General features: G+C 33.1%; 1 protein-coding gene and 1 long non-coding RNA gene across 10 annotated transcripts in view; one reads left to right on the top strand and one right to left on the bottom strand.

Moving 5' to 3' along the window:
- The window catches only part of LOC100578461, a 51782-nt gene extending 36206 nt beyond the window's left edge, over nucleotides 1–15576 (bottom strand). For 3 of the 5 annotated variants that reach the window (XR_001703456.2, XR_001703457.2, XR_003304787.1), the window contains exons 1-3: nucleotides 13595–15576; nucleotides 12145–13350; nucleotides 10308–11773 (exon numbers count right to left, since the gene is read on the bottom strand). This is a non-coding gene — a long non-coding RNA (uncharacterized LOC100578461). The remainder of the gene's footprint in view (nucleotides 1–10307; nucleotides 11774–12144; nucleotides 13351–13594) is intronic. The other 2 variants (XR_003304788.1, XR_001703459.2) reach the window with 2 other exon arrangements.
- Nucleotides 1–21657, top strand: part of LOC413076 (ecdysone-induced protein 78C) — a 113001-nt gene that overhangs the window by 36063 nt on the left and 55281 nt on the right. The window lies entirely within an intron of this gene.

Here is a 21657-nt window from a genome sequence, read left to right as displayed (position 1 = left end):
TTCCCTCCCTGTATAACTTAATTTCAACGTTTCTCCCTGTTATGAAATGTTATGAAATTTCCTAATAGATATTTTTAGAAAAAATTTCTGAATATATTATATACATTTGCAAAAGTTTCCAGTTTGATTTTGAATTAATTCAAATTGAATTTGACTCAGAATATTCGAGTAGATTTCCACGAGAACGAGATTTCGCTTGAAAAGAATTATTACTTTTCCTTCGAAATCTACGACGTTACTTTTTCATTACAATATATGCATACCTCGCACGTATATATATATAGCGTTCAATACAAAGAATACCAAACGTTCCAAATATCACTATAGGAAGTGCTATATATCGTTGGAGCAATATCGAGCATGCAAATTGTCCACCTTCGAATTCCTCGAGGAGGAGGTTCCCTCCGTTCAACTTGGTCTTCTCTTTGTTCCCTATAACCACCATAACGCGTTTAATGTCGCTCGGATACAGTGGGTGTGGCCTGGCTTGTGGATCTATGGGAAATGGCAGAGGTTAGAAAGCGTGCACTGAGGGGGAGGGAGGGAGAGGTTCGGCCGACAGTTTATGCAGAGATCTGATACACGCGCCGGTTGCTCGTATGGAGCATTTAACATCGGTGCTCGCAACTTGGCGGGCAAAGGCCAATTCGAGTACGAGGCACGACACGGCCGAGACTCATCTGGTCTCGTCTCTTTCGGTGGCTGATGAGAAAGTACAACTTTCCCATACCGGCATAGGACATAGCATCCTGCGGGAGAGCGGCTTGATAGAATTCGTTGATTAAACCTTTAATTGGTCGATCTGTGCGCGGAGGCGTAGGATAGGGAGAGAGGGGGGCTGATTAACCTCCTCCGTTAGATCTTCTTCTTCGAACGATCGATCGATCTTTTGAAAGGAAAAGGAAAAGTTTGAGTCGATTTTTTAAAAAGTGAAAAAGATTTTAAAGGAGGAATTTGAATTAATTTTTTAAAATGAAGAAGAATGAAGTGATTAAATTTATAGATTTTAGGTCTGTTAGGTTATCATCGATTAATTTCTTTAAAAATTTGAATATTTTTAAGATAAAACTCTTAACTGGATATTAGATTCGTGTATTGGAAATTCGTGTGGGGTAAACATGGGTCTGGTTATCGTGTCCACCCTCCCAGATATCGGATATTGATTAATCTTTTTAAAATTGGTGGAGGAATTAGCTATCGATTAATTTTTTTGAAAATTGGACATGTAAGCAATTAAGATAGTGTATCTAAGATAGAGTTTGATCAATAGATTTGTGTGTGGAAGCGTGAGATAAATAGTCTGGCCGCCGTATCTCCTTCCATTTATCAGGTAATCGATTAATATCGATTAAAATTACTAGGAAGATATCTATTGCCGACGATCGATTGATTTTTTTTTAAGAATCAGATAAGCAATTAATTGCATTAAAATCGATCGAATCTTTTAAAAGTTAAAGAAGAAATCTCCGTTAAAAATAAACACATTTTTGAGATGAAGCTTGAACTTTTATTTTTACCCCTTATAATATCATAGTAATAATATTTTCGAGATATTTGAAACTTCGTAACAATTTATTTCTTTTTATCGTGGAAAATGTTGAGCTTGAAATAAAAATTTCACCTCGCGTAATAACATATGAATTAAAATGAATTTTTTCGAACTCGGTCGTTGAAATTCTATTCTTAAATAATTCAAAGTGTAAGTAAAGAAACGTTAAACGTTTTTAACTTTGAAAACATAAAAGCTCGCTTTCATCATAGACTATATATATATATATATATATATATATATATATATGTATTTCAAGAAGGGGGAAAAAAAAATCCATCCTTATTTTCCCCTTGCTTTTCGCATGCAAACACTTATCTTTATACGGAGTGTACGTGTGTCTATTAATAATGCGTTATCAAACAGCTGCATGCTAGGGAACACCCTAAATTTTAAGGCCTCGTACAATTACTGGATTAAAGAAATCGCGATAAAATCCGAACACACCTCCTCACGAAACTCTTTCCAACTTAAACTCTACGTTAAACGATTTTTTTTCTTTTTTTTTTTTTAAGAAACACCATCATAAAGATTCGAAAAGTAATCGATGAATATTGATTCAGAAAAAATATATTATATTTGATACATTTTTTGTGCTGAGCAAAAGAATACTTTTTACTAAAAGTCTTGAATAATAATAGTTGAAATTTGTTACAATTTGAAAGCATTATTGTAAAGAATAAATTTTGTATTATATTATTAACAAAATTCATTACTTAATAAAAATCCTTTAATTCTTTTAATTTTTCGCTTTTCGAAAAGGAGGAAGAACGAAGAAAATAGAATGTAAAAACGAAGATATATTATTTTATAAAGCTAAAAATTTGTTATATTTAATATTTCGTAACGATCCAAAGAGGAAGATCAAAAAGATGGCGAGCAAATTCGGGAAAATGAACGAAGTTCTTCCATATTTGAAAATATAGCATATCTCCGTAACATCCAACAATTTCTCTCTCCACACCGGTTTCCCCGGGCGATATCTCCTCTTTCAAGCTCGAACTTGAAGGAACGTCGTGTCCTCTTCCCTCCGTTTCTCACCCTCCGCGATAAAGCCGAGCTTTTACGGCTCGCTAGAATTAGCCATTTACTCCCTTCGTTCAGCCTAATTCACCCGGTGAACAATGGAAAACGGTGACAAAACGCTTGGCCACCGCTTCTGACACGCGTTTCTCCTTTTCTTCCTCCTCGCCTTTTTTTTTTTTTCTTTTTTCCCTCCCCTCTCCGTTCTTTCGACTCTTTGTCGATAAAGCCGCTTCTATTCTCGGAACCAGATAAGGCAATTCCATGGACGGTTGGCGCGAAATTATTACGTTATCGTTTGCCTTGTGGCGCGATGGCGAATTTTTCGAACGTGAAAGTTTCTTCTAAATTGAAAAGAGATGCGTTTTCTGCCCGATTTACGAGCCGTGTTAAATTAACGAGGATTAATCAACGTAATTGCCGAATAACGGATCGGATCACATTCAGGAATTAATGCTAATATTTCTTGGAAATACGTTCTTACCAACTGTGTGCACTCTTATTTTGTATCACAAACGTTCCAAATTAGTATGAAGTTGAATTTTACGAATATTTGATAATCTTGACGAAAAAAAGATTTTGGAAATAATTTTTATAGGAATATAAAAAAATATAAAAAAAAAAATTGAAATTATTTTTCAATATTTCTATTCGTTAAAATTCTTACGTAATGTCTTTTATTTTTTTTAACACGATATTTACACATGAGCACGAATATGGAACTATTAAATTTAAAATTAAAATTAAGTTAAAATTTATCATATTCTGGAAATCTGGAAATTATATTGGGATTAAATTCTTTTTCTTTTTTTTTCTTCTTTACGGTATACGACGTTTGATTTCATCGATTCACACGTGTTTATTCAGATTTCTCGTCTTTAGACACAGAATTCTATTCTCAATTGATTCACAACTCGTATCGTAATCGGCTTTATCAATTTCCGTCTATGTTCCTTACGCGTTAATTCACTCACGTTTATGATATGGCCAGATTTCTAATGCGAATCGATTTAACCTACTTTATGACTTTATCGCAACACAAACGTGTTGCATTACGCCCACCGACAGTAACGATGATACGGAGAATTTTAATGTGGAATGTAATTCTCGAATTTGACGAAATTGGTCCGATATATCAATTTATATCAATTTCATTTTCTTTTTCATTTTATGAAAAAAATTAAGATTACGATTTTTAAATTAATGAGAAATTTCTAACGAAAAATATTAGTAGTAACGATGATACGGAGAATTTTAATGTGGAATGTAATTCTCGAATTTGACGAAATTGGTCCGATATATCAATTTATATCAATTTCATTTTCTTTTTCATTTTATGAAAAAAATTAAGATTACGATTTTTAAATTAATGAGAAATTTCTAACGAAAAATATTAGTAGTAACGATGATAGAGAATTTTAATGTGGAATGTAATTCTCGAATTTGACGAAATTGATCCGATATATCAATTTGTATCAATTTCATTTTCTTTTTCATTTTATGAAAAAAATTAAGATTACGATTTTTAAATTAATGAGAAATTTCTAACGAAAAATATTAGTAGTAACGATGATAGAGAATTTTAATGTGGAATGTAATTCTCGAATTTGAAAATTGGTCCGATGTATCAATTTGTATCAATTTCATTTTCTTTTTCATTTTATGAAAAAAATTAAGATTACGATTTTTAAATTAATGAGAAATTTCTAACGAAAAATATTAGTAGTAACGATGATAGAGAATTTTAATGTGGAATGTAATTCTCGAATTTGACGAAATTGATCCGATATATCAATTTGTATCAATTTCATTTTCTTTTTCATTTTATGAAAAAAATTAAGATTACGATTTTTAAATTAATGAGAAATTTCTAACGAAAAATATTAGTAGTAACGATGATAGAGAATTTTAATGTGGAATGTAATTCTCGAATTTGACGAAATTGGTTCGATATTGTATCAATTTGTATCAATTTCATCTTCTTTTTCATTTTATGAAAAAAATTAAGATTACGATTTTTAAATTAATGAGAAATTTCTAACGAAAAATATTAGTAGTAACGATGATAGAGAATTTTAATGTGGAATGTAATTCTCGAATTTGACGAAATTGGTCCGATATATCAATTTGTATCAATTTCATTTTCTTTTTGAAAAAAAATAAAGATTACGATTTTTATAAATTAACGAGAAATTTCTAACGAAAAATATTATATATATATATATACATATTTTTTTAAGTAATTTTATATATATATATATATAATATCGTGAGTTTTATAAAAGGAAATCAAAAAGACGAGTATAAAAATTATGAATTAAAGAATACGATGGGAAATTTCTAAAAATATTTCGTGTTTCATGAGTAATTATAATATCATAAGTTTTATTAAAGGAAATCAAGAGAGAAGAGTGGAAGGGGGAAAATTGTGTAGATAAAAGTTATGTTAGAAATTACTTGAGAATTTATAACTAAATTACTTAAATTATTTATAGATTTATAGGAATAAGTAATAAACATAAAATAAGCTATTTCCTCGATAATCACGATCGTTTAATGAAATAATTATGTAATAAAATATTTTATTGTACGTATGGGCATGAACGACATTTTTTTATCATAATTCATGCATGATTCATCTCTTGATGCATACACACGTGTACACACGTGTAAAGCGTGTAAAATATATAAAGCACTAGTGTTCTTCGGTTTGAGTCTGTCTATCTATAGCAAGATGACGCGCATGAAAGCCAAGATTATAAAGAATTCATGAGCGCCTTTTTAAACTAATGATATCAAGTTTAAAAGAACTTTCAGCTTAAAAAGCTGTCAGAGCTGTATAAAATTTCTTTGTAATATTTTCTCATTCCAGAGAGAAAGAGAGAGAGAGAGAGAGAGTGGAACTACTGTCTGCGCCACTTGTACGATAATATTAAGATTAATAATACGAATATATGAATGTATGAATAATAATAAATAAATTAGCCATATCCCTAAAGTACACAGTGTTTACACGATTATATACAATTTTAGAAATAATTCCTCTTAAGCTTAAGAAGAATGCATAGATCGAGATGATTAAATATTTACCTCACATTTTATCGGATTAAATTGATCGACGCGATATATTAATTTTCATAAAAATCGTCGTCATTAATTCGTGTCAATTCAACGGATAAAATTTCGAAATTGATATTAATACGAAATGAAAAAAATGAATAAATAAATTACGATTCAAGTTTGTTAAACTCGAGTCTCTTCAAATTAAAAAAGAAAAATTTCATCCACAATTAATCAAAAAGGAAGAATGCGAAATAAAAATAAGCAATTCGAAATACATGTATTTCAAACTTAATAATTTCGCTCCACGGCTCCGGGTAAAACCGGTTATCATTCCCCGATATTGCCTCAGGCAAAATCTTTAGCAAACGGAATTTATTTCTTCGGAGGATTAGAAATTGTACTTTAACGTATGATGGTTATTTGAAACTTGATTTGTCGCCACGTATTTGGTTACAAACTCTCGAACTTGCGAGAGGAAGCGAAGAGAAAGCCGCGTACAATAGATTTATAAATCTCCCTTCTCCTCGAGTAACTATCCATCAACGGCCATAATCTAATATTTCCATTCCAAAAATAGATCCTCCGACGATTCTCTCTTTCCTTTCCTTTTTACTCATTTTAAAATCGAAACCTATCTCCCTTCCTCCCAATCCCATCCCTTTCAAACATTGTTCCAAAAATTTTCCCTTCCCTCTCATTCTCCTCTTCCATATAAAACGCACTGGAACGCGTGTTCCATTCGTGTGATCCATTCAACCGTAGCCCTCCCTCCCTCCTCCTCTCAACGACTTTGTCATCGTCGCGACAGCGTTTTAGCCCAACTCAAGTGTAAGCCTAACCTAACTCCCGTGTGTAAACGGGAAGATATATAATAATATAAGCCCTCCACCTCCTCCACCTCCTCCTCCTCGCGCCGCGGTGCATTTAATAAATCGACGTCGTGGCGCACGTTCGTCGTGGCCGGCACCGGGAGCCGAACCCGGAAATCAGGACGATCTCGTGTTCACGGTGGGTCCTTCACGTGACGTCACGGACTGGTTCTACGTGTTCCAGGTGTGTGCGCGCATACCTGTACTGCTGCGTAGGTACGAGGGAGCACGTAGACACACGTAGAGCTCGGGGAGGAAGAGAGAAGGAGAGAGAGAGAGAAGGAAGGAAAGATGGAGGAGATGAAGAGGAGATGAAGGGAGAAGGAGAAGGAAGGAAAGAAAAAGAGAGAGAGAGAAATGGCCGCCGATCGTTCGGGTGCCGGGGATCCAGGAAACTGCAGCTGCAGCTGCGAGCAACCGCGAGACCGGTCATCGAACGACAACACCGGGCGACGGTGGCGGCGACCAAACGTAAATCCTGCCAGGTGAAATATAGACAAACCGGGGGGATACGAGCAGGAAACACCTGAAGGAGAGACGAGGATGAGCGGAGGAGGAACCGGGTCGGGATTTATCGCGTCCTCGTCAGATGAGACGCGAGAATAATGCACCGTGTTCTTCAGCGCCGGTTCATCTGGGGATATTTTTTCTCTCTCTCTTTTTCTTCTTCTTTTTCCTTTCCACGTTGGGGGATTCTTTTCACGTTGATGGGGATTTTCTGGTTTGCCCGGTATGGGAAGAGGATGATTTATTCTGATCGGTGACGCGGTTTGGAGGAATAGGAATTTTTGAAGATGTAGAAAAGTAGAGAGAAACTTAAACTTTAAAAAAAAAGAAAGTAATTGATCTCGTATTTTCTCGTCTTGATCGAAGAGGAGGAATTAATTTATTTTATATTCGTCGATCGATTGTTTCGTGTTTCCTTTCGAGGGAGGAATTGCTTGGGATCGAATGTTTCCAGCGAATCTGAACTCTCTTTTCGAGCTTGCGAGCTCGAAAGGGGACGAATATAAAAAGATTGGATTGAAAGCTTTTAGGAGGTGAAAGGGTGACTGGTTGAAATGCATTAATCGATCGAGTAATTTGTTCGAATTGAATTGCTCTCCTTCTTAAGTCTTTGATCAGATTATTTGAAAGAGAGAAAGGTGTAAAACTATTATATAAAAGTATTCGTTTCCAAATTAATGTTCATATTTATATTAAAAAACAATAATTTCAATTTACCAAATTTTTTTATTACTTGATCGAATCAATCCTCAGTTCAGACCACTTTTACGTTTAACTCTTGAAAATCTTATTAAATCTAAAATATTCAAATATTCGAAGATATCCAATTTTTAAAATTTGAATATTCTAAATTTCCAATATCTAATATTCCCAAGATATCTCAAAGGTAATCGTGCTTGATTAAACTTCCATATCTCATCATCAAAGTTCCATTTTTTTCTCACTTTCTCTTACGAAAGATCCATCAAGAGTATGAAATTAAAGAAATATATATCTTGGATCAAAACATTTTGATCCAAGATATGTCCACAATAATCGGTGTTTCTTCTTTCTTTCGTGAATCAGGTGCAAAACAAAAACTATGAAGCAACAGAGCGTGTCGAAAGGGATCAAACGAAGGGTTATCGAGTTAAAGGGAAGAAACGTCGTTCGCCTCTTAAAAAAAAAAACTCCTCGATTTAGAACATCCGCCCCTCGAATTATCTAGAAAAAAGCAAAAGGAAAAACGCGAGGCAACTTTCTTTCATCCGTAAGAGTAGTGTGAGGATTAAGTTCAGTATAAATCTAAAGTACATGCAATGTAAAAAAATTCAGTCCATAAAATTTGAATATTATTAATAAGTAATCTCGTCCTCGTAGAATCTCAGAATTATCTACTTGTATAATATACAAGTCGATACTTAGAATCTGTTAAATAAATAATGTTCGAATATCGTAAAAAAAGAGAAGACATTCGATTAAATTTTTAAACAATAAACGTAAAAGAATTATTGAATAATGATTAAAATTTCCTCTAATTTCATTTTAACTTTTCCATTTCTAACTGCTTACCAATAATATAACATGTTTTTAAAGAAATTAAAGAAAAGTATATATATATAGTTATTTTACAATTACAATTACAAGAATTACTTGAAAGATATAATTCCAAAATGAATAGACAATATTTTTAATACAACCTATATAAAATACAACCTATTTTCTATCAATGTTATCCCATTTAAAACTTCTTTCTCACTTCTGAATTAATATTTCAGATCTAAATCTATCTACGATACTATCTTTTCTTCCGTCAATGTTCAAATCTCACTCGCGATCAACTCGATCCCATCGCTGAAACGTAAAAACCTTCTCGTTTGAAACGCGTGAAATCGAAAGAACAACAAGTTGTAAAAAAAAGAAAAAAAAAATACATGGTATATCTATCCTATCCGATAGAAAAAGAAAGAATGAATCCTGAAAAAAAAAGTGGAGGAGAGAAATTAAAATGGGAGGAGGGGGCGAAAGGAGGAAGAGGGAAGGAAGGATAGAAGCGTTACGTAATGTTGGGTTGCAAAGGATAGATATAACGAGTTAATTACACTCCGATCTCTGGGATCAATGCACCGCGGGAAAAGAGAAAAAAGCGAGGATAAGGAAGAGCAGAGAGAGATGGGAGAGACCGGATCGAGAGGAGATCGAATGTTAATACGTACGACCGATCGATGACGAGATTCGTCGTGCATGCAACCAAAAGGGGCGTTGTGTTACGCTTAAAATCCGAAGATTAACATTGGATCGCAAAGAATCTCACAAGAGCCATCACTTTGCTATTCTTCTTTTTATATTTAATATAATATAGTATTTTTTAAATTAAAATAAAAATTATACGAATAATTTAATAATTGGAAAAAGAAAAAAAGAAATTTAATTGAAAAGAAAAATTGTATTATTTCTATTATTATTTGGGAAGTATACGTACCATTTTTTTTAAATATAAATATCGTTCATAAAAGATCGAATTTTAATTGAATACTTCAAATATATGCACGAATGATAAGATTTAAATATTTTTTTAATTAATATCTCGAACGAATCTTCGCTTTCAGAGTTAATGGAACTCGATACCCTTGATCCTTGACTTAAATTTTTGGGTAATTCCATTCCTGAAACTGATGATTCGATCTTTGCAAACCTTCCACGAAGATATCACAGGGAAGCTTTCTCATGGATTGGAAGGAAAGATTCTTTGAAACGGAGTTAGAAATTTGATTTTCAAATGTACGCTTTCTGTACGACTTCTCACGTAATCCTGTACAAATACGAAACTTTGCAAGATTTCGCGATAAACCATGTTTTTTTTTTTTTTTTTTTTTTCCTACAAGTTTCCCTACTTTTGATCAATTTGATCTCGAGATTCGAACGTAAAGATTACTTCTTTATCCAATAGGAACGAGTTGATTTATCGACGATTCGACGATATTATTTTCCGGATAAAAAAGTTTGAAGAAGCATTTCGATTTATAACAAAAAAAATAAAAGCAAAAGTTAAAATCAGATTTAGAACGTTGGTCGCGTATGATAGATACAAGTTTTCGAAAGAACTTCAAACCGTTACGAAAAATAACGTTCTTTTTGTGCTTATAACGTGCTCAATCGAAAATTCTCGATAAATGATAAAAGGAAAACGATTCTAAAAATTCCAAAAATTATAAGCATCCACAATAAACCATTGCACGATAAAAACAGGCAGATTATCATTTAACGCGACCGTTAGGTTAACCTTAAACTGGTTAACCTAAATCTCGAAAACTTACGTGCTCAATTTCGTTTCGACCAAGAGACACAACACTCAGTCCCCTATTCGTCTTCCAAGCAAAGGTAGTCAAGACACCAGAAACGAAGCGAACGATCTTCCAGAATGAAATATTCCTCGGTTAGCGTGCCGCAAACGTTAACTTTTCCACGCGAAAATTGTCTCGACGGAGTAGCACACTGCGATGTATGCGCGGCACACATGCGCGTGCACGCGGGAGAGATAACGAGAAATATAAATTCCCTAGGATGATCGGGTCCCTGTAAAATTGCAACGAGATATTCGCGTGCGCGTGTGCGTGTGCTCTCACCTGTATCGGTGCACACGCGTCCCCTCTCCGCGCTGGTATTGGCGCACCACGGTCTATATACAGTGCTCGCGAAGTTTCGTGGCCATTTTATTGAGATCGAGCAATTTCGAACGGCCATTACCGGCCAGCATGCGGAAGTATGTATATTTGCAAATGAAACGGGCGGTTGAGAGAGCCGGGATTGTATTTGTGCGCCGATCGGTTATTGCGAGCCGCGGCTTAACCCCCGCGGGGGCTACCAATTGTCCAGATATTCCTGTTATTCGCGGTGAAATAGAAGAAAATCTGCTTTTCCGTGATTTTTGTTTTTTTTTTTTCGAATCTGCGTTGCGATTTTCTTTCCAGTTTATTTCGCGATTGATCGAAAATTTCGTAAAATAAGTTTTCGCATGCAGTTTTGTCTATTTTCATGCTGGTTCGAATCTCTTCTTGCCTGTTGTTGTCATTTTGAAATAGAAAGAAAATGTTGATTTTTTTTTTTTGCTATTTGAATTAGATAAAGTGTTTATTTGTTGCAAGGTAAACCGTGATATTAAATATTTTGGTTTAAATATTCTATTTGTTATAATTACGTATTATATATTTATTTTTTTCTATGATTTTTCGGAAATATATTAATTTTCTATTGGTTGAATAAATTTTAATTTTTGAAAACGTATAGTGATTTTTTTGCTTTTATTTGGCGACTGTAGAATAAGTAAGATATTGCAAATATTTTAATAACGATAATTATTGACGAGATTAAAATCCACTTCATCTATTTAATTAAAATTATTTTGAGTGTGATACGAATCGAATACCTTGCTTTTCATTTGCCGCGTCTTTTCTCACAATTTGAAGCATATTTATTGGACATATTAAGGCGACAAATATTCAGTTTTTACTTGGCACTCCGCACAGCTGGCATCGAGCTGTACAAAGGTTCCGCGGTGTCTGCATTGCGGAACGCATTTTGTAACGTCTCCAACACCCTCCAGACTCGAAGGATTCTGGCAATTTGGATCGGAATCCTCCCGGCAGAATCGTTTGAGATCCTCTTTAGATCCGCTTCATTACCATTCTTCATCGCCTACATACATCCCTTCTACATATACATATATCATTACTCCCTTCGTTCTTTCAAATGAAACCCTTATCCTACCTCCTTCCCAATTTTTCTGAAATATAACATTCTCAATTTACTAATTTAAGTATAAACGAAATGTAATTTAAACGCGAGGCAACATAATATATTTCTGCGAATCAATAAATAAACACACACACATCATGTTATCCTCGTCTAAAGAGAAATGAAATTTGTCAAGCGATACAAGGGCGTGTAATAGAACTTAGGAAGAAAAATTGAAAATATTAAATTTCAAATTTCAAATTAAAAAATATTCTATACTATAAAATATTCTATATATAATCTAAAACAAGACAGACACCCTGTGCATACACCGTGCACTGTTTCTCGGGGATGCGTGCCTCGAGCAACACATGTGCAAACGATTTTCTGTTGAACGGGTCCCGAGGGGATTTGACTTACGTTCGTAGGCAACCCCTGTTCATAAATCTGCGCGTTGTAATGCCCGAGGCGCAATCGCAATCACTTTGTGGACGGGGCCTGCGGAATGCTTTATGGTCGAGTTAATACCGATATCAGGTATCCGGCTGGGCCGACTCTTCCGCGCGTTTTCCGCTCCGCACAGCGCCTTATCCCTCGGCCATCGCCCGCTAATTTCATTAACACCGATCGAGGATCGACCTTTGATCGGTTCGTTGTTCATCAAAACGACGGGATCCTCTTCATTCTATCGAAAAAACGAACAAATTTGGATTTCACCTATTGGACTGCAAGTGTAATTAAATTTATCATAACAGAAAAATTTATTTTGCGGTAAATGGTATTGATGAGACAGGCTCGTTGCGTGGTAATTGATTGCGAGGTTCAAAAGTTGGAAATGTTGTGCGTTTGATGTTGTAGAATAACATCTCTCTTTAAATGTAATCAAATTTTGTTTTTATTTTGATACGAAATGCAGTGGGGAGTCATGTGAAATATGCGTATCAGAATTCGTTGTTAGTCGTATTGTATGTATAGTTATAAAGGGGAAGAGAGGGGAAAAGTTCGTGTTTGTTATATCATCTATCTACATTTAATTATACCATGAAAGTTATTTTATTCATGGCTGTTAGTTTATGCACGTGTAGGTATACCATGGCATTGAGAATAATCATACATTCGTTGCGAATCGATAAAATAAACTCTTTCGAAGATATCCATTTTTGTATATTCGTATTTCTCATGAATGCATAAAAATATCTATACTTTCGGTTTCACCAATATGTTTAAGCCTTACTAGAAAAATTAATAATATGCGTAACCTTGATGGAAAGTTTAAATTCGTGTAAAAGTTCTCTCGTCTCTTTTAGAGGCTTTGCTCGTTCAATCGTATTGCTGTGGCCTTCTGAAACTTTCGACGTACGTGAATCGATATGTTAAAGTAGAGTTGCATTTGCTGCAACACGGTGCAAATGCATCGCTCGTGCACCATTGTGTAAATGAGAAATTATATAGACACGCTCGAGGTAACGTGAATAATATCACTGTTCATTCATCGAATCCTCGCAGAAATTTGTCATCTATCTCTGTCATTTTTCCTCTATTTTTTTTAAAATAAAATCCTGATAAATCGATGCAAATGTATATGATTGATCAAAGAGATTGAAATCGAAGTATTTTGAAACTTTGCTGAAACGAAATTTTAATCGGTGCTCGATTAAATAAATTCTTATTAAATCCATTTACTATATACAATAAAGATTTATTGAATTGAATCGATACATAAATAGTTCAAATACTAGAAATCACTGATAAATAATAGAAATATACGTTTAAAAAAGTGGATTCAATCAATCAATCAAGTTTAATTAATTAAGATTTTGTTTCAATGAACAAACAGACATACATACGTCTACTATCAATTTATTTTTACCTTTATTTATCCATGGATAAAATATTGTTTTATCCAACACATGGATCTATATATATATTTTCCAATTTGACAATTCGAGCTTGATTTCATTTACATTCATTTACATTCATCACTTGTTACAATCTTATCTCAAACATAACCTCTCGAAAAAAATTATTCTTTTATCGTTTTAAATCGCTCGTTACGTCCCACGTATATTCTTTACTGAACACAATTTTTAATTTCCATTCTTGTTTCGAGAACAAAAACACGAGAGAACGCAATTCACTATAATCTTCTAATTTCTTTCTTTCCACGTGATACATTAGAAAGCCGTTCCGCCATTTCAGTTTTCACGCAAACGAAAGGACGAGAATAGCCGATGCTCTTCTCGGGTAAGATCGTTTAGCGGTCCACGTTACCGATCTGATTGCTGCGCGCGCAACAAACCGCAAATTACAAACGTGGAGCTGAACTTTATACGAATACCGTGAGTAGAAAGTTGCTCTCTCGTTATGCTGAGAATCGATCCTCCTCGACCAACCTGAAATGGTTCATCGTTTGGCGAATCGAAACACTCTTCTCTCTCGCTTTCTCGGTTTTTTTTTCAGTTACCCACCATTCTTTCCTTTCGGTGTTACATAACGCGAAGGAAGAGATAAGTGAACACGTTCATCACGAGTCGAGAGAAGAGAGAGAGAAAAAAAGGGAGGCACGTATCTGGAAGGAATCAAACAATAGCGCCATTAAAAGCGAGAGCTCGAACCTTAACGTAATATCGAGTTCTCTGCATAAATAATAAGTTCGCTTCGTTCGAAGCTAAATGTTACTGCAAGGTCCGGATTGCCCAAGCGGAAGCGTTTGAATATAGTTTCTATCAAAACTATGGATGAATAAATTATAACGAATATAACGAAAAAAAAAAAAAAAAAAATATATACTTTTTCCCCTTTCCTTCTTTTTTCTCTTTCTTTCTAATTAAATTAGATTTTTTGCAACACATGAAATTCAACATTTAACGGCATTTACTAGAAAAATAGTGAGATATTTTGTGACTATGAAAACGTCGTTATATCGTTGAAAGTTAAATAAATACATGGTTATGTTTAAGATTGCGTGTTCGAATAGATCGATGGGGTCAAAAGAGAAATGGTTTTCTCTCTGAACCTACTTAATGGCTTTTCTTAATGCCATGTGATTTCCTACCCGTTTTTGTCTTTCTTTGGTGAGAGGATACTTAACACGATGTTCTAACCGGGCATATCTATTTATATCAAGCAGTGTATACTGATATTTAAAGTCGAGATGTGTAAAAAAAAAAAAAAGAAAAAGAAAAAGAAAAAAAAAACGAGATTAGATTGGAGGAGAAATTTATTCTTCATCGTGTAATGCTAAGGATTATATAAACTATGCGTTGAGAACAACTCGTTGGTTAAAGTACATCGATAATTTATACAATCTTGTGCATGTCGTTGCAATTCCCAAGGAAAGTTTCATGTTCTTTGCCGTGCTCGTGTATTTCTCTCCGTTTTGTTTTATGCTTTCGAAATGTTACGAAATTCTAAAAAAATATTTCACCATTTGAAAATTTTATATCTTATCTTAGAATGGCAAAATGTTATCGTTTGTTTCATTATAATATCTTTCATAATGTGCACAATTCTATGCACAAAATCTGTACAATCTTGTATATGTATTTCTGGATACGTAATATTTTAATTTTACGAATTATGTAATCAAAGTTCAATGTATCGAATATCCTTCTAGAAAGAAAAAGTCACTAGATTGACTAATCTAGAAATTCCGATCCAACAACAAGTTATTCTCGTAATATAAATTTACTTATCTATTTCCATATTCATTTAAATTTTATTTTAACACTAATTTTATCCCACAAAATTCGTAAGTAATTAATTAAAGATTTAACAATATTTTGAACTCTTGAAATTCGATTGAACAGAATATATATATTTATAGCTTCATAATACATTAAAGAACACTAGATGGATTAAATTTTTAATCATTAGTAATGTAAATAATTATAATTTCGTTACTATTTTTATAAAAAAATATCAGTTTTCATTTCAATAAAAAATTAATATTTTAAAATAAAACAGATAACATTATCTATATATACATATAAAAAAAATATTAATTCCAAATTCACAATTAGACATTTAATTCTCCTTAATTTAACGTATAAAAACTATTTCTAAAAAAAAAAAAGAAAAAGAAGAAGAAGTGTAATTCTAACAAGAAGATCAAGAGTCGATTTCAGTAGTATAAGCGTATAATTAATCAAACGCTTAATACAATGCATTCGATATACTCTACGCATATAACACAAAAGGATTCTTACGTATAAAATTCACATTCCTTCGTGTGTTACCAAACCGTATAACCAATTTTCTCATAACGTTGCAACATTCCAATTCCTTATCGTTAAATTTACACGCGAAAACTTTGAAAAACTTTTTCAAATTTTTTAAACGTTTGCATCAATTCGATCATTTTAATTTTTCAACAATTTTTCAATATAGACTCTTACGTTTATCTTATTACTTTTTAAACTGTCCCAAGAGGAGGTAGGAAAAATTGATCGAATTTTCAAGATTAAAGTTACAATACGATCGGAGATAATTTCACAAATAGGAGGCCGTGGCGACGCGGCAAAAATTTCGCTTCAGAGTAACAGAGAGAGAGAGAGAGAATCGTGTGCTGGCAATAAATACATCCCGCGTCTACTCGCATTAGGCAACCGATCGGCTCGTGGACGGTGTTTAATTATAAACCGGGCGGCGATAAATAGCGGCGTGTCCATTAAGCGGTGATTACAAAGCGCCGGCGTCGGTAAGAATTAATTGCCAGCTTGGGAGTAGCAACAATCGTGCGACACGGAAAAGGATAGCCTGGGAGGATCAGCGACCGCATACGTTTAATATCTGCCGTTTAAAGATGATTTATCGGGGAATATTTCTAATATATCAATCGAATTTTCAGTTTTATTTATTTTTTTTTTTTTTCTCTTCTATGGAAACGTGACTTTTTCGATATTTTTCACTCGTCTCTAAATTAAATTTAATTTCGAGACGATTCGTGTGTAAAGAAAATTAATTAAAATGATGGGAGAGATTGAAGCATCTTCTTCGTCGGAATTAAAAAAAAGAATTATTTGAATACTTCGGGAAGATTGTAATAAATTAATCGTTATGCGTTTTATACAATTAGAACAATCAAGATCCAATTAAAACGGAGAATCGGATAAAATAAGTAATCAGAAATTTAATTTTTATCGAAAATGAAATCACCAGGAATTTAAAATTATGGAATATATTTCCATTCTATTCGATAGAAATATACCTAACACCTTCATAATTATCAGATTCTATAATAAATCCTCTACCATTTCGCTTCTTGACGCATCGCGAAATTCACATATTTATTTTAATCCTCCCTCTCTCTCTCTACAAAAAAACGAGAAAAAAAATTTAATCGAATCTCAATTTCTCTCCGCTACCCACGATTTGGGCTGCAGATTTTCCATCCATCCACTTATCCCTTAATTCACCCCTTAACTCTCTCGCCCCTCGAAATCTCGCGCACGATACTTAGCACGGGAAATAAATAAAGGAAAAACTGCATCGATCACGCGAGCCGTTTTCGCGAATGGTGCACGCCGGGAGCGGTGCCCCGGGTGTCGAGTGTAGGACGACGGATACGGAACGCGAGTAACGGGAATTCGAAGGTGAATGCTCGGGCAAATTGCGAATTACGATACGCGGCGTATCGGCCCGGCGTTATATACGTAACGTCCGCGCGCGGGTCCGCGCGAGTGGCATCTCCACGCTTCGGCGCAACAACGCATCGGCGAGTAACCGAGTAACCAGTAATTGACTCGGTACGAGACCAGGGTCTCGAATGCGCGCGCGGAGCGGGGGAGAGAATGAAAGAGGGAGGGAGGGGGGGAGGACGTGATCGAGGAGAGGAACGCGAGTGAGGCAGGGAATAAAAATTTTTCCGTGAGGAGAAGGTTTTCGACGAGGTCGAAGGCTCGAAGAATTTCGAGGGAATCGTGGAAAACGCGGACTAACAGGCGGCTGCTAAGAATAAATTCTCCGGTGGAATAGTTCCGCGAGCCGGCTCGAGGAATCTGCGATTCGCAGGGGTGGGTGCCTTAATGGCTTCTCTTATTACCACTACCCGTTTCGTGTAATTGTCCGCCTCTTTTTTCCCCTCTTTTCTTGCTTTCTTGCTTTCTTCTTTCTTTCTTTCTTTTTTTCTCTTCTCTTCTTTTCTTTCCTTTTACTTTTTTTGTAGTCGGTTGGATGGAGCGTGCGGGAATGTTTCTTTGTGCCAGATTAGGTGGAGGTTTTACCGTGGAGGATTTATACGCGCGAGTTTTGTATGGGAATTTGGTACGAGGAGGGAGGGGAAACACTTTGCGTTTAAATCGAGATCGAATTAGGGGATAAAATGGGGATTTAATTGTCAAGATACGGAGGATTTTTAGAGAAATATAATGAAGATATAAGATTTGAATATGTTTGAATCTGAAAAAATTTGATTCTAAGTCTAAAGAAAATATAATTTTTTTATAATCTATAAATCTATAAATATTTTTTTTTAAATTAAAAATGGAATGGAAAAATTAATTTTTTGAAATTTTAAACGATATACGAATAATCTTAAGTAATTATATCTAATTTTAAAAGAATTGTAAGTTAGATAATTATTCAAAATGAATGAAGCTGATATATTTTCCAAAATTATTTTTAAAAATTATTATTATTAATTATATATTTTATTTTAATATTTAAATAACATAATAATCCCTTTCTTGAATAATTAATCAGTGCATAATAATTCCCATAAAAATAAATCGAGACCAATATATATTATGTAATATTTGATTGTGTAATATAGAGTAACCAAAAATAATTAAAAAACAAGCTCGAAAATATCATTTATAAACATGTGAAGTTTTTTCCATTTTATTGCGTAAAACGTTTAATCAAATCTCGCTACGAAATTTTATCAATTATGCAATATTTTAATATTTTCATAAGTCACAATCAATTTTGACAGTGAATATTTCACTTTTTATTGAAAGTTATAAAAATTTTATCAATTATTTTTACTTCGTCATTTTTATTATTATTTTATTCATTTTATTTTGCACGAATTTTTTTTTTTTAATACCATATTCAAACATACTCTTTCGAATATACTCATCCTATCGTTGGTACACGAAATAAACGAAAAATATTCAATTTTCATGTATGTATATCGATATATCGTGATATATTCATTAATATTCGTATCGTTACTTCACGACACTTCAATTCGTTCTAACTTTCAACACGGGCATTTACCCATGAAAAATTGCCGAGATAAACCTTATATGTTTTCCTTTGAAATTCCAGGTCATGAATTCCATAAAATAGCCACCCCTATTAAATTACGAAGATACGGTTCGTCCTCCTGTGTCACTTAAATCATGATCCATTACTATAAAAAAAAAATATATATATACTGCTTCCCTATATTGGAAAAAAAAAAAAATAAGGGAATAATACCCGTCATCGTATTTTATGACGTTAAAAATATTAGCAATACAATACGTATTTCTTGTCTTGGATAGTTACAAGATTTACGTAAGCTGTTGAAAACAAGAGTGATGTAAGTCGAAGAAAGTTGCAATGAAAGTTGTGTTAAATTGCGTTGATTTACACTGTAATTTATTCACAGGTATTCTTACGTTATAGGTAACTATAAGTTATAATAAGATTACAGTTTTTATCCTTTAATGATGTAAGAGTTTTTCTGTATTTGTAAATGTGCTTATAAGAATTAAAATAAACTGTTATCTTTTGTGCGTGATTTTCATATGGAAATAACTTTTGATTTTTTAGAATCTTTAAAATAAAATAATTCAATTTTAGCTATCATTCAAAAATGATATTTTGAAATATTTTGACTGAAAGTATCTTTGTATATTTTCATTATATTAAAAATTTTTTTCAACTATTTATAAACTGATGATATATTTTTTTAAAGTCAACGCCTCGAATTTATTTAATAAAAAAAAATGAAAATCTATGAATGTAAAATTAAACCAAAATTAAAAAAAAAAGTTATATCTATATCTATAAAAATAGATAGATATAAGATTAATTTTAATTTCGTAAAATTTAATAGTTTTCACAATGATTTCCTTGATCGAAGAATTTTTTTCGAACTTTTATCAGATGGCAAGTTCAAAATTTCGATATCGATCGCAAAAATCGGAAAAACTTGTTTGGAGATTGGCTGACTTTTATGTGGAACAATCGCAGAAACGCGGCGATACACGCGTTGGCCAAATATTAGATTTCGACGCACGTTGATAACAAACAGCAACAACGTACGTATACGTCTACTTTGTACGAACGTAAATAACATTTTTCAGTTAAATAACGTTACATCCATGGCTATAAATCGTGATTCCACGCAAACATCACGAAGACCGGACGAATACGCGGAATATCGGGTTGGAGGTTTTGATGAAATGGTAATATTGAACTATCGACTGTTCGACGATCTGAACCTGAAAAATATTCATCGTATATAGTTTGATGTTTATGAACGAATGTTGAGATAGCAACTCGAAAGTTGCTCGATTTACTGAGAGATTTAATTATGACTAATTCTCCTTTCTCATTTTTTTTTTTTTTCTTGAATAGAATTCTGAAACTGAGTGTAAATTCGGCAACCACTCTTTGAAAATCTGAACTTTTGCATCTATGAATCATTGAATCACTGAATTTTTCAATTTTTTAATCTTGAAATATTTGAATCTCTGAATCTTGAGATCTGTTAATCTTTAAATCCTTAAATCTTTGGATGAGATTCTTGTACCCTTTTACTTTTGAATTTTTGCATTTTATCTGTAACTTAAATAAACAAATTTTATTACTTGAAATATTTTGAATGATGTATGATATTAAGTATCATTTATGATCATCTACATTAAAGTAATCTATATGTTTTTTTTTAAAAATTGTAATCAGAACCTGATGTATAAGGCGAAAATTTGGTAGTGAAATTCGCATTGCAGAGGGAGGACTAACTGGCCGCCGAACTTTCTTCGTTACTTCCGTTCGCGGACGGAAGCGGAACTTAATTAATGCGGGTTCGTTACGCGGTGCGAATATACTGTGCTTTCCAGAATTTCAGATTAAACCTAACTAGAAGCTATACTTTCCTGGGGGAGTTCCAGCTTCTCGCAATAACCTGAGCTCCTTCTCAACGACTCCAATTAATTGCCGTGCCATGATATCAGATTCATTCAGCGACAGAAATACAAACTGCAAATCCATGATTGGATCGATTATTTTAATTATTAAATATTTTATGAAGTAGATTAAAAAATATTATACATCTTTGATTTTTTTCTTTTATTTGGATATTTAACTTTTTCATCTTACCGTGCAAAATTTTATGTATCATTGAATCTCTTAAATCTTTGAATTATTCAATTCTTAAATTCTTCGGACCTTTAATCAAAATTTTATTATCAGAAAACGAATAGCGACATTCTGTACATTTATAAGTTTTTAATATTTATAAGTTAGCATTATAGTAAGATAGATTTTGATCTTAATAAAGTTAGTAATTTTAATACTATTTTATATTAGCATTAAAAATATTTTCTCTATATTATAACTTGACATTCTTCATATCTGTATCTCAATCTTTTCCAAGTAAATATCGAGGTAAAAAAATTTACATAAAATACAATGTTGAAGTATATTATCATAAATTCAAAGAAAAATAAATATTGTATCTTAAAGAAAATGGAGAAAATTTGACATTTATAATAAATTTTGTAACAAAAATCTTATCTCACTAAAATAATTTATAGTAGATTGTTTTAAAAAAAAAAAAAGCTATTACAATTGTGTATATCATCTAATGATGTACATAAAAGGTACCTCTCCTTCGCATTCCAGAAACCACGGAATCCAGCTTTTCCGTTAATGAGAATAATTAGCAAGAGGTCGTTGTACTTACGTATATGGCTTAAGGTCGTGCTAAAGTCTCCA

This window comes from Apis mellifera, linkage group LG6 (assembly GCF_003254395.2).
Source record: "Apis mellifera strain DH4 linkage group LG6, Amel_HAv3.1, whole genome shotgun sequence".
NCBI lineage: Eukaryota > Metazoa > Arthropoda > Insecta > Hymenoptera > Apidae > Apis > Apis mellifera.
Note: the sequence above shows the minus strand (reverse complement) of the source record. Positions and strands in the feature narration are given on the sequence as shown.